Consider the following 12,184-nt stretch of genomic DNA (forward strand, 5'->3'; position numbering starts at 1 on the left):
AAGCTATGAAGCTGCCAAATCATACCAAATAACATATAAAAATACACAGCCCATATAAAGTAAAAATAATGTATGTACAGTGTAGTATCACTTACTGGAATTGGGAAGACAGCACAGAGCACACTGATGATGGTGTGTTAGACTGAGTTGTTGCAGGTTGGGGTGATGCAGTGGTCCCCACCCTCTGGGCCACCAACCGATACCGATCCACGAAGCATGCCGGGATGCAGCGGTATCCGGGAGACACACAGCACATTAAGAAAAAAGCTGAAACGAACATGTTAATTAATTAGGTGCCGCCCGGCACGTAATTGTCGGCCCAGATCAGTGCCGTTTTCCGATTGCGTCGTCTCTGATCTCGGCGGACAATTAGGTGTCGGGCGGCACCTAATTAATTAGCATGTTTATTTCGGCTTTTTTCTTAAAGATGTGCTGGGTGTCTCCCAGCTACTGCTGCATTCTCTGCGAATTGGTATCTGTCCGTGGCCTGGGTGTTGGGGTGGTGGGACACTGGGGTGTCATCTTGTCATCGTCTGTTTCCATTAGGGCAGGCAGGTCATCTTCTATCTCTGCCCACCTCGATGTCGAAGGTCGAGGTTCGTCGTCTGCTGTGGCTGATGTGGAAGGCTTGCTTGACTGCTGAGCCTCGCGCATTTTTCTATCACACAGTTCTTTGAAAGGACTCAAACCATCCTGCAAATATCCCCTAAACCGACATACCCTTTCAAAATTAAAGTCATACTTTATCATTACTCATTCGGTTTCAATAGTTATCCTTTTTTCTTCCAATTGCATCAGCTCCTCATCTATCAGATCTTGGTCATGGGATGCCAAAACCTTTTCAACATCATGTTCGTCAGCTTCCACAAGCCAAACTCACTTTGTCCTTAGTTCGTTCACCACGATCGAAAAGCTTAATTATGTCTAGTTTTACGTTAAGTGTAACACCCTTCTGAGCTCTCTTAAGCTTTTCTGATACCTTAGAACTCATCTTGCAAATGGGTGCTCACAGGCACGTGTTTAAGCAATACCGGTGAGAATGCAGTTCGGAATCCGGGGAGAGCGGCTGCTCGGGGCGCGCGTTGCCTTTTATCGCGTGCTGATTTTTTCACGCACTGATTTTTTATCGCACGCTGCTTTTTTTTTCGTAACAGTGAAAACCCCTTCTGAAAGCAAAAACAGGATACTAATGTAGGTCTTTCGTAACAGTGAGGTTTCGTAAAGCGAACGTTTGAAAAGCGGGGACACCTGTACTGACAAATGCTGGCTGAACAGCTGAGTGCTTCCTGCATTTGCCATTTGCCTCCTCAAACAAGCACTCTATTCCTCACTCCAATGGTACGAATTCCCAGAACAGGGGAAATGCTTCAAGGATGTGCTCAAGGTCTTCACAAAACATTATATGCCCCTTGCCAAGTCATCTTCCTGTCCCAAGAATCTCTTAGATAGGCACGTTGGTGATAGAAAAATCAAGAGCTTGTTGGAGGGAAGGATAGATTGACAAACATGAGAAAGTCTGCAGACGCTAGAAATCCAAAGCAACACACACAAAATGCTGGAGGAACTCAGCAGGTCAGGCAGCGTCTAGGGAAGTGGGCAGGCAGTTGACATTTAGGGCCAAGACCCTTCTTCAGGACTGAGAAAGAAGGGGGGAGGGGAGAAACCAGAATAAAAAAGGTGTGGGGGGGGGACAGGGGAAGGGAGAGCAACTCTGTTCAAACGACACTTGAAGTGAATTGCAGATGGCACAGAACTGATGTGGGAAAGAGTGGACGGGATTAGATTGATGTTAAAGTAGGCTTGAAGGTCGGTACAACACGGTGGACTGAAGGGTCAGGACTGTGCTGTAATGTTCTACGTTCGATACCAGATCTCCTCAAACTCCGAATGAAGTAGAGCTGTCAGTATGCCTTCTTTGTAATTGCATCAACCTCCGGTCAGTTTGGTAAATAAGGAAGTAATATTCTGATTATTTGTGCATATATATTGTTTTCACAATATTAGGAATTCTCAGACTGCCCTGACAATTAATGGAATATTTTTGGTGTTCTAAATTGGGATGAAGGTGAGGGGAAGAAATGTTTTGTAGATAACAATGGGGCATTTTATAAATGTAGCAGGAACTGAGTGATGGCAAAACTTCAGGCTTTGTAAACAGATTTGCATTGTCCTTCCTGTATCAGGTTGCAGCTGCCCAACACAAAAACACTCCTGTGTCTGCAAAAACAGTTAATGCTGTAACAATCAATTTTCAGATGAAGCAATGTCTAGACCAGAGCATACTGATAGCTCATGTGATTGTATGCATTTGTGTGTGTGTGTCTCTCTCTTTCTCTCTCTTTCTGTGTGTGTGTGCGCATGTGTGATCTCTTTGAAATGTTGCACCTCCTTCATTGATACCGTCCGAACGCCCCGAGTTCCAAAGTTCGAAGTAAAGTTATTATCAAAGTATATACATGTCACCATATACAGTTCCTGGGATTCATTTTCTTGCAGGCATGCTCAACAAATCTACAACGGAGTAAACATTCATCAAACCTTCAGATGTTGAACGTAATCAGGCAGGCCTCTGAGACCCAGGCAATGTCAGCAGCTGCAGGGATAAACAATGTTCTCAGTGCAGATATGAATGGGGAAGCATGATGACTTATAAGTTAAATACTTCATTTATGCAAATTGCTCAATTGCACTGTGCAGAAATGTATTGATTAACTTCCTAACTGTGCTTACATTAAGCAATTGTTAGACCTTAGACCATAATACAGAGGAACAGAATTAGGCCATTCAGCCCATCGCATCTGCTCCGTCATTCCATCACGGCTGATTTATTATCCCTCTCAACCCCATCCTCCTGCCTTCTCCCCATAAACTTTGACATTCTGACTAATCAAGAACCTATCAACCTCCACTTTAAACATATCCAGTGACTTGGCCTCCACAGCCATCTGCGGCTATAAATTCCATGGATTCACCATACTCCAGCCAAAGACGTTCCTTCTCGCCTCTGTCCTAAATGAACATCCTTCTATTCCGAGGCTGTGCCATCTGTTCCTGGGTGCTCCAAATGTAGGAAACATTCTCACCACATCCATTCTATCTTGATCTTTCAATATTCAAGAGGTTTCAATGAGAGCCCCCTCCCCACCCCTCATTCTTCTAAACTCAAGCAAGTACAGGCCCAGGGCAGGCAAATGCTACTCATGTGTTAACCCTTTCATTCTCGGGATCATTCTCGTGAACTGCCTCTGAACCCTCTCCAATGCCAGCACGTCCTTTTTTCAGATAAGGGGCCCAAAACCGCTCTCAATACTCCAAGTGCAGTCAGAACAATGCCTCATAAAGCTTCAGTTTCAGGTTCCTGGGTGTCAAGATCTCTGAGGATCTAAACTGGTCCCATAGTCATAGTCATAGTCATACTTTATCGATCCCGGGAGAAAATGGTTTTCGTTACAGTTGCACCATAAATAATAAATAGTAATAGAACCATAAATAGTTATTTAATAGTAATATGTAAATTATGCCAGTAAATTATGAAATGAGTCCAGGACCAGCCTATCGGCTCAGGGTGTCTGACTGTCCAAGGGAGCAGCTGTAAAGTTTGATGGCCACAGGCAGGAATGACTTCCTATGACGCTCTGTGCTGCATCTCGCAGGAACATATCAATGTAGTAATAAAGAAGGCAAGACCGCGGCTATACTTTATTCAGAGTTTGAAGAGATTTGGCATGTCAACAAATACACTCAAAAACTTCTATAGTTGTACCATGGAGAGCATTCTGACAGGCTGCATCACTGTCTGGTATGGAGGGGCTACTGCACAGGACCGAAAAAAGCTGCAGAAGGTTGTAAATCTAGTCAGCTGTATCTTGGATACTAGCCTACAAAGTACCCTTTCAGGAGCGATATCTCAGAAAGGCAGCGTCCATTATTAAGGACCTCCAGCACCCAGGGCATGCCCTTTTCTCACTGTTACCATCAGATAGGAGATACAGAAGCCTGAAGGCACACACTCAGCGATTCAGGAACAGCTTCCTCCCCTCTGTCATCCGATTCCTAAATGAACGTTGAATCTTTGGACACTACCTCACTTTTTTTTAATATACAGTATTTCTGTTTTTGCACGGTTTTTAATCTATTCAATATACATAATTGATTTACCTTTTTATTTATTTTTAAATTTTTATTTAATTTATTATTATTGTTTTTCTCTGCTAGATTATGCATTGCATTGAACTGCTGTTGCTAAGTCAACAAATTTCACGTCACATGCTGGTTATAATACACCTGATTCTGATTCTGAGCTTCGCATTGTGGCTGCCCTCAAAAGATACCAAATATACTCTGCATTGCTTAACTTTGGTTTGTTCATATTAGGTTTCCTTTAAGAACTAGTGATTAGTTTTCCTTTAAGAACTAGTGATTAGTTTTCCAATTTGCAGTGAGTGAGTAGGTGTTGTTACGTACCCCGTAACTGGGTTGCCAAACCAGCAGAAATGGACCACTTAGTTGGAGTCTGGATTACTGGAACTAAGAAAGTTTTATTAAAGAAATAAGTAACATAGTACTCTAAATGTAAGGATATACATGCAACAGGTTAGCAATGATAAAACACACATGTACGCAGAACTAGGATAATAGGAATCAATCAAGCTCTATCGCAGTCTAGGGGTAAAATGATCAGTCTCAAGTGACGCAGAGTTCAGTTCAGCTCAGTACAGTTCACAGTAATCGCTGCTGTGCCGTTGGAGAGAGAGAGAGAGAGAGAGAATATGCAAATTTCCTGATTCAAAACAGACCTTTGATGTTCCTCGCAGTTAGCTTTCGGGCAAACCCTTTTACTGTCTTCTGAGGTCACCGACTGTGACCCTTCCGTTCCGGATACGATCATCCTTCCACAGTGAACCCGGCACCCAGGCAAGGGCGGACACACACACCAGGTTCCCGCCGATCTTACCTTTTCACCCTGTGCGTCTATGGTCGGTCCCGCGATCAGTCCTCCAAAACTCTCACCAACTTGTTGGGGCACACTGCACTTCCAGGGTCTCATTATCTGGTGATCTCGTGGTGTCTGTCTTGCCTTAGCGAAGCTGTTCCTTTTATCCCCCTGTTGGGATATTGCCTGTCCATCAAACTTCAAACAGTTCAGGTTCAAAGCAACCGGTTTGACAATACTCGGAACTGTGTCTCTTTTCGTTAATCTCTCTCATCTCTCATTAACATTTGTCTCTCTTATCAGCATCAATCTTCTGATAACTTGGTCTTTTGTCACAGTGTACAGGGCAAGTTCGGCCTGTTTCTGTGAAATGTGATTTCACATATGGATTCCATCTTGGTCTCAAGCCCTGATTGGCACACTGAAGCCTGATCGAGGAGGCCATTTTAGAAACTGTTCATTCATTATGCTCTGCTTGGAAGAGAGAAATGGAGTTCAAGGTTTCAGGCCAGAGACCTCATACTTCCTTGAAACCTACTTAAATATAGGTAGCTAAAACAGAGAAGTTATACAGAATCTTCTTCCAAGTTTGAAGGGCAGTGCAGTCATTGCTGTTAGCACTATTAGAGTTTTCTATCAGTTTCTCCTCATTGTGTCTGACTTTGTTTGGCACTTTGTGACCGTAGTTGTGGGAAGTCAGCTGGTTCAGGGGTGTCCAAGGTGTTGGCTTGATAGAACAATCTGAACGGTCTGCTTTAGCACGATGTCCCAGCTCGTATATTGTATGCCTTGTCTGGTGCCTTATCTACCAGTCCCATTACACTTAGCAACCCCTGGGCATGCACTTCAATATCCCTCTGCACCTCGGCTCTTTTAAGTACTCTGTCCTGCATCATGTGCTCCTTCATGTTGCTTCTCCTCTCCAGGTCCATGTATCTATATTGCCTTGCATTGAATAATCATTTGAGATGTGTGTCCGTGGAATGAGCCTTTTGATCTCTTCCCACAGCCTATGTTCCGCACTACCTCTGAAAGTGGGCATTTTGCTTTCAACAACAAATATCTCAATCATGGCCTCTATACCAAAGTTCAAGTTATTGGCACATATTTGAAAAAACAAGGGACCTGGAGGTGAGTTCTGTTTTCCCTTCATGACCTAGTTTGATTGCCAATCGCCTTCACACTTTGGTCCTAGAATGTTGATCCTCCGCCATTGTGAAAAAGTTCACCTACTCCGTCTACATTCTTCATGAATAAGTACCTCCTTTAAATCACATTGGAATATTCTCTGTTCCAACAAAAGCAACCTCACTTTCATCTTTCTATTCCCACAGTTAAAGTCAAAAAGGCTGTTTAAATCTTTGGAATGGTCTGTCCCAGTGGTTATGTACAGTGTCCCTGATAGAGTTAGAGAGCTATGTGTTGTGGCTGTGAACAAAGTCAGCACAGGGACATTGAAGCTTGTGGATATCGAAGTCTATATTCAGCATTCAAGACATTCTTGGAAGAAGAAGCCAGCCTGACCCAATATTACATGCATTTTTATGTGCTAAAGATCAAAAGTAACAGCGGGAAAATTCCACAGATACAATGTATCTACAATGCTTCCTTTGAATTACATATAATTTTCAAACACCTTCTTCACACCCTCACTCCGGACACCCAAAGTGAGTGTTAATCAGCATTATCCCTCTCTATCTGCATTCTGCATATGCAGACATCCTGGTATTTGCTGGTTTGTAATCAACCCCATTCTGTAGCTCCAGGGAGACTATTGTTCAGAGGTGCATTTCAAATTCAGTCTACAATCCATATTCAAATTTGAAGATTAGTTGCTGTTGAGATTATATTTGCTATATACCCTAACTCCAGAACATGGACTAACACAATATATCAGGGATGCCAGGTCTTTAGTCTCAACTTATCCATTCTGAGCAAATTCCGCAACTGATCTAGCCTCATTTCCAATGTTCATTTATTATCAAAGTATACAACTCTGAAATTCTTCTTCTCCAGATAGCCATGAATCTAAGAAAGAAAAAGAACTGCTGCACGATCATCAACTCCCAAATTCTAACCCTCTCCACACAAAAAAGTGAACAGAAATGGAACAGAGACATCAACCCCCAAATCCCCCTCTCCCACACATAAAAAAAACCTGAGAAAGATTGGGCATAAAACATAGAATATAAAAACAGTAAGACTGATGAAAAAGGTCCGTAGTCTAAAATACAGAAAGCCTGAGTAACATTCTCCGGGCACAGCGGCAGCTTCCTTTTCCAGCTGCAGAGCAATCCCATCAGCAATGAAAAAGCAGTCTCCCCTCTCCTGTAGCAGAGCAATACCACCAGTGATTCAAAGGCAGTCTCCCCTCTCCTATAGCAGAGCGATCCCACCAGTCATCCAGAATCAGAATCAGGTTTATTAGCACCAGCATGTGACGTGAAATTTGTTAACTTAGCAGCAGCAGTTCAATACAATACATAATCTAGCAGAGAAAAACAATAATAATAAATAAAATAAAAAATTAACAATAAATAAACAAGTAAATCAATTACGCATATTGAATAGATTTAAAAAACGTGCAAAAACAAAAATACTGTATATTAAAAAAAAAGTGAGGTAGTGTCCAAAGATTCATCTGATGGACATGCCAAATCTCTTCAAACTCCTAATAAAGTGTCGTTGCTGTCTTGTCTTCTTTATAACTACTTCGATATGTTGGGACCAGGTTAAATCCTCAGAGATCTTGACACCTGGGAATTTGAAGCTGCTCACTCTCTCCACTTCTGATCCCTCTGTGAGGATTGGTATGTGTTCCTTCATCTTACCCTTCCTGAAGTTCACAATCAGCTCTTTCGTCTTACTGACATTGAGTGCCAGGTTGCTGCTGTGGCACCACTCCACTAGTTGGCATATCTCAGCAAATTTATAGATGGTATTTGAGCTATGCCTAGCCACACAGTCATGTGTATATAGAGAGTAGAGCAGTGGGCTAAGCACACACCCCTGAGGTGCACCAATGTTGATCGTCAGTGAGGATGAGATGTTATCATCAATCTGCACAGATCGTGGTCTTCCAGTTAGGAAGTCGAGGATCCAATTGCAGAGAGAGGTACAGAGGCCCAGGTTCTGCAACATCTCAGTCAGGATTGTGGGAATGATGGTATTAAATGCTGAGCTGTAGTCGATGAACAGCATCCTGACATAGGTGTTTGTGTTGTCCAGGTGGTCTAAAGCCGTGTGGACAGCCAAAGGCTGTCTCCCCTCTTCGGCTGCAGAACAATCCCACCAGCGATCAAAAGGCAGTCTCCCCTCTTCAGTAGCAGAGCGATCCCACCAGTAATCCACAGGCAGGTAGCTGGCACTCACCTTCTGCATTTGCCTCGATGCTTCATCTGCATTTAACCCATATTCCTCCAAAGCAGGGGTTCCCAAACCTTCTTTATGCCTTTGATGCCTTTGGCAGTCTGGAGAAGCCTATGGACCCTTACTCAGAATAATATATTTAAATATATAAAATAAAGTACATAGGGTTCTGAAATAAATCAATTATATTGAAATACAGTTATAAAATATTTTTTAAAATAATTTTTGAGATAGTAATATGCTTCTTTATTAACATATAAAATAACAAGACTATATATTTAAAGTATAGGCAAGTTATAATTAAATTCTGTTTTTTAAAGACACACCAGTGTGAAGGCTGTTGTTGCTTGAATAAGAACATTAAACTGTGGGGTGGTCTTTGACAAAGCAACACCACTGTCATGTTGGACTCCCAATTGATTTTGATTTTTTGCTTTAATGGCTACAGGTGTTGAAAACTCTGATTTGCAATGATAATGTGGCTGCAAATGAAATTAAAGCTTCCATAGCTCGCTTTACAAGGCATCTCTAAAGGACCTCAGCGAGTTCCGTGTTCGCCACGATGCAGAACTTTTCTTCCGCCGACTCCGTCTCCGAGCCTACTTCTTCGGCAAGGACTCTTCCACCCCCACCGCTGACCCCTTCTCCCATCTTCAACCCTCCTCTTCTTCATGGACACCCCGCTCTGGTCTTCTGCCTGCTCTGGATCTCTTTATTGCCAACTGCCGATGGGACATCAACTGTGTCGACTTCACCGCACCTTGTCCCCATTCCAACCTCACTCCTTCGGAACGCTCTGCTCTCCACTCCCTCCACACTAATCCTAACATTATTATTAAACCCGCTGATAAAGGGGGTGCTGTTGTAGTCTGGCCTACTGACCTCTACCTTGCCGAGGCACAGCGACAACTCGTGGATACCTCCTCTTATTTACCCCTCGATCGTGACCCCACTAAGGAGCACCAGGCCATTGTCTCCCACACTATCAACGACTTTATCCGCTCAGGGGATCTCCCATCCACTGCTACCAACCTTATAGTTCCCATACCCCGCACTTCCCGTTTCTACCTCCTACCCAAGATCCACAAACCTGCCTGTCCTGGCCGACCTATTGTCTCAGCTTGCTCCTGCCCCACCGAACTCGTTTCTGCATACCTTGACACGGTTTTATCACCCCTTGTTCAATCACTTCCGACCTATGTTCGTGACACTTCTCACGCTCTTAAACTTTTCGATGATTTTAAGTTCCCTGGCCCCCACCGCTTTATTTTCACCATGGATGTCCAGTCCTTATATACTCCCATCCCCCATCAGGAAGGTCTCAAAGCTCTACGCTTCTTTTTGGATTCCAGACCTAATCAGTTCCCCTCTACCACCACTCTGCTCCGTCTAGCGGAATTAGTCCTTACTCTTAATGATTTCTCCTTTTGCTCCTCCCATTTCCTCCAAACTAAAGGTGTAGCTATGGGCACCCGTATGGGTCCTAGCTATGCCTGCCTTTTTGTTGGGTTTGTGGAACAATCTATGTTCCGTGCCTATTCTGGTATCTGTCCCCCACTTTTCCTTCGCTACATTGACGACTGCATTGGCGCTGCTTCCTGCACGCATGCAGAACTCGTTGACTTTATTAACTTTGCCTCCAACTTTCACCCTGCCCTCAAGTTTACCTGGTCCATTTCCGACACCTCCCTCCCCTTTCTAGATCTTTCTGTCTCTGTCTCTGGAGACAGCTTATCCACTGATGTCTACTATAAGCCTACTGACTCTCACAGCTATCTGGACTATTCCTCTTCTCACCCTGTCTCTTGCAAAAACGCCATCCCCTTCTCGCAATTCCTCCGTCTCCGCCACATCTGCTCTCAGGATGAGGCTTTTCATTCTAGGACGAGGGTGATGTCTTCATTTTTTAAAGAAAGGGGCTTCCCTTCCTCCACTATCAACTCTGCTCTTAAACGCATCTCCCCCATTTCACGTACATCTGCTCTCACTCCATCCTCCCACCACCCCACTAGGAATAGGGTTCCCCTGGTCCTCACCTACCACCCCACCAGCCTCCGGGTCCAACATATTATTCTCCGTAACTTCCGCCACCTCCAACGGGATCCCACCACTAAGCACATCTTTCCCTCCCCCCCTCTCTCTGCATTCCGCAGGGATTGCTCCCTACACAACTCCCTTGTCCATTCGTCCCCCCCATCCCTCCCCACTGATCTCCCTCCTGGCACTTATCCGTGTAAGCGGAACAAGTGCTACACATGCCCTTACACTTCCTCCCTTACCAACATTCAGGGCCCCAAACAGTCCTTCCAGGTGAGGCATCACTTCACCTGTGAGTCGACTGGGGTGATATACTGCGTCCGGTGCTCCTGATGTGGCCTTTTATATATTGGTGAGACCCGACGCAGACTGGGAGACCGCTTTGCTGAACATCTACGCTCTGTCCGCCAGAGAAAGCAGGATCTCCCAGTGGCCACACATTTTAATTCCACATCCCATTCCCATTCTGACAAGTCTATCCACGGCCTCCTCTACTGTAAAGATGAAGCCACACTCAGGTTGGAGGAACAACACCTTATATTCCGTCTGGGTAGCCTCCAACCTGATGGCATGAACATCGACTTCTCTAACTTCCGCTAGGCCCCACCTCCCCCTCGTACCCAGCTGTACTCATTTTTATGCACACATTCTTTCTCTCACTCTCCTTTTTCTCCCTCTGTCCCTCTGAATATACCTCTTGCCCATCCTCTGGGTCACCCCCCCCATCTTTCTTCCCGGACCTCCTGTCCCATGATCCTCTCGTATCCCCTTTTGCCTATCACCTGTCCAGCTCTCGGCTCTATCCCTCCCCCTCCTGTCTTCTCCTATCATTTTGCATCTCCCCCTCCCCCTCCAGCTTTCAAATCCCTTACTCACTCTTCCTTCAGTTAGTCCTGACGAAGGGTCTCGGCCTGAAACGTCGACTGCGCCTCTTCCTATAGATGCTGCCTGGCCTGCTGCGTTCACCAGAAACTTTGATGTGTGTTGCTATCTCTAAAGGAACACTAGGATTCTCCAAAGAGTTTTAAGTTAAACTCCGATTGTAGTAAGTTTTTTGTCCTAAGATCAATGAGTTCATCTTTGGCTGGATCAACACCTTTGTTACAGTTGATATCAGAAAGAAAAGGACCCTGAGGAACCTAGCCACAGATCTCCCAGGGGTCCATGGGCCACAAGTTAAGAATCTTTGGTCTAAGCCCTTCCCAAGCAGGTACCTGTCCAAATATCTTTTAAGTGCCATAATTGTTCCTACCTCTACCTCTGGCAGCTTCAGATTAATTAATTTATTATGTGTGCATCAAAACATACAGTGAACTCTGTCATGTGAGTAAACAGTCAACTTAGGCAAAGAATGTGCTGGGGGCAGCCTGTAGTATTGTCACAAACTTGAACAACTGCCTGTATGAAAAGGTCACCTATCACGTCCATTTTAAGCCTTTCCCCCTCACGTTGAATCTACACCAACTAGAGTTTTTTTAAGGTTGAGACTGATAATATTTTTTGACATTAAGGACTCACAGGGACAAGACAAAACCAGAAGCCCAGAAGCATATGCTGCTGAGAGAGATAAACAGAAAATGCTGGCAATCCTCAGCAGGTTGGAAAGTATTGGTCAAAATGTTATCGAAGACCAGAAAGGAAAGAGAAACCACTGAGGGTGGACAAGGCAAAAGAGACAAATAGGAGTCCCACCAGAGAGTGGGAAGATTCTCTTTAGGACATGCATTCATTGTCATTGCATAGAATTGACCGTGAACTCAACAGTAAAGGAGAGCTGAGTGATTCCAGCATTTCATGCTTTAAATTTTTGCTCCACTTCGGGAGAACACATTCTTCAAATTTACC

Source organism: Mobula hypostoma, chromosome 2 (assembly GCF_963921235.1).
Source record: "Mobula hypostoma chromosome 2, sMobHyp1.1, whole genome shotgun sequence".
Classification (NCBI taxonomy): domain Eukaryota; kingdom Metazoa; phylum Chordata; class Chondrichthyes; order Myliobatiformes; family Myliobatidae; genus Mobula; species Mobula hypostoma.